Consider the following 2,709-nt stretch of genomic DNA (forward strand, 5'->3'; position numbering starts at 1 on the left):
CCATATTCATTCGAATGTTAATGAATCTGAAGTTTGGCATTCACATCTTTGTTACATTAGTTTCAGTGTTATGAAGCGGCTAGCCAAGTTGGATTTAATCCCAAGTTTCACCTTAGCAAAAGGTTCTAAGTGCCTTTCATGTGTGCAAGCTAAGCAACCTCGCAAGCCTCACAAGGCCGCGGAGGAGAGACACTTGGCACGATTAGAACTCATACATTCTGATCTTTGTGAAATGAATGGTGTGTTGACTAAAGGTGGAAAGAAATACTTCATGACATTGATAGATGACTCCACTAGATATTGCTATGTGTATCGGTTAAACACTAAAGGTGAGGCTCTACACTACTTTAAAATATATAAGGCAGAAGTTGAGAAACAACTTGAAAAGAAAATTAAACGAGTCCGGTCAGATCGTGGTGGAGAGTACTTCTCGAGTGAGTTTGATTCTTTCTGTGCGGAACATGGCATTATTCATGAGAGGACGCCTCCCTATTCACCCCAGTCAAACAGGGTTGCCGAGCGGAAAAACCGTTCTCTAACTGATTTGGTTAACACGATGTTAGATACATCGGGTTTATCCCAGGCATGGTGGGGGGAGGCTATATTGACGGCATGTCATGTCCTGAATAAAGATCCGACAAAGGATAATGAGATCACTCCCTATGAGAAATGGGCAAAGAGAAGGAAAACACTCTCGTACTTGCGTACATGGGGCTGTTTGGCGAAAGTCAATGTGCCGATCCCCAAAAAGCGTAAGCTTGGACCAAAGACTGTGGACTGCGTTAATTTGGGTTACGCTAAGAACAGCGTTGGCTATAGGTTTCTAGTAGTGAAATCTGAGGTACCTGACCAGAAGGTCGGTACAATTATGGAGTCTAAGGATGCTACATTCTTCGAGGATATTTTCCCTATGTGAGATATGCAAAGCACTTCTAGACAGGAATCTGAGGAGACTCCTGAACCTTCCATTCCTATGGAATATTATGAACAAACACATTATGGAAATCCTGAGGAGGATGACGACGAAACCCTTGGTAGGGACAAGAGACAAAGGACTGCAAAGACCTTTGTGATGATTTCTTCGTGTACCTCGTGGATGATACTCCCACTTCTATTTCAGAAGCTTATGCCTCTCCAGAAGCTGACTACTGGAAGGATGAGGTCCGTAGCGAGATGGATTCCATCATGGCTAACGGGACATGGAAGATCACTGATCGTCCCTATGGTTGCAAACCACTGGGGTGTGAGTGGGTGTTCAAAAAGAAGCTTAGGCCCGATGGTACTATTGAAAAGTACAAGGCTAGGCTTGTGGTCAAGGGCTATGACCATCAAGAAGAGGAAGATTTCTTCGATGCTTATTCACCTGTGGCTAGACTGACCACCATTCGAGTATTACTCTCGTTGGCGGCCTCGCACGGTCTTCTCGTCCATCAGATGGATGTTAAGACGGCTTTTCTAAATGGAGAGCTAAGGGAGGAAATCTACATGCAACAGCCTGATGTCTTTGTGATAGATGGTCAGGAAAGAAAGGTGTGTAGGTTGATAAAATCTTTATATGGCCTGAAACAAGCACCTAACCAATGGCATGATAAGTTTAGTACAACTCTGACATCTGTTGGTTTCGTTGTTAATGAGGCTGACAAATGTGTATACTATCGCCATGGTGGGGGCGAAGGAGTTATACTGTGCTTGTATGTTGATGACATACTGATATTCGGAACAAACCTCAAAGTCATTGAGGAGGTCAAATAGTTTCTATCTCAAAACTTTGAGATGAAAGACCTTGGTGTGGCTGATGTTATCTTGAACATCAAGCTACTGAGAGATAATGAGGGTGGAATTACACTTCTGGAATCCCACTATTTTGAGAAGGTGTTGAGTCGTTTTGGATATTCGGACTGCACGCTATCTCAAACACCATATGATCCTAGCGTGTTGATTCGAAAGTCCAAAGGCATGGCTAAAGATCAATTGAGATACTCTCAAATCATTGGTTCACTGATGTACCTAGCGAGCGCAACGAGGCCTGACATCGCGTTTGCTGCGAGCAAACTGAGCCGATTGGTTTCCAAACCGGGTGATGTACGTTGGCATGCTGTTGAGAGAGTTATGCGCTATCTGAAAGGTACTATGAACTATGGACTTCACTATACCGGATACCCGTCGGTACTTGAAGGGTATAGTGATGCGAATTGGATCTCTGATGCTGATGAGATGAAGGCCACAACTGGGTATATGTTTACTCTAGGAGGTGGCGCTATTTCCTGGAAGTCTTGCAAGCAAACGATCTTAACGAGATCGACAATGGAAACAGAATTAACAACATTAGACACATCTGGTGTTGAAGCGAGATGGCTTCGAGATCTTTTGATGGACTTGCCATTGGTTGATAAACCGGTTCGGCTATCCTTATGAACTATGACAATAAGACTGTCATCACCAAGGTGAAGAGTTCAAAGGACAACATGAAGTCCACCAAACAGAAAAGAATGAGATTAAAAGCTAGTAGAAAATTAGGAAACTCCGAAGTGATAGCGTTGAACTATGTCCATACGGCTAAGAATCTGGCAGATCCCTTTACGAAAGGGTTATCACGTGTTGTGATAGTAAATGCATCGAGGGAGATGGGTATGAGACCCACATGAGTTTCCATGGTAGTAACCCAACCTATGTGATCGGAGATCCCATGAATTAGGACCTGGGAAAACA

This window comes from Triticum urartu, chromosome 1 (assembly GCF_003073215.2).
Source record: "Triticum urartu cultivar G1812 chromosome 1, Tu2.1, whole genome shotgun sequence".
Classification (NCBI taxonomy): Eukaryota; Viridiplantae; Streptophyta; class Magnoliopsida; order Poales; family Poaceae; genus Triticum; species Triticum urartu.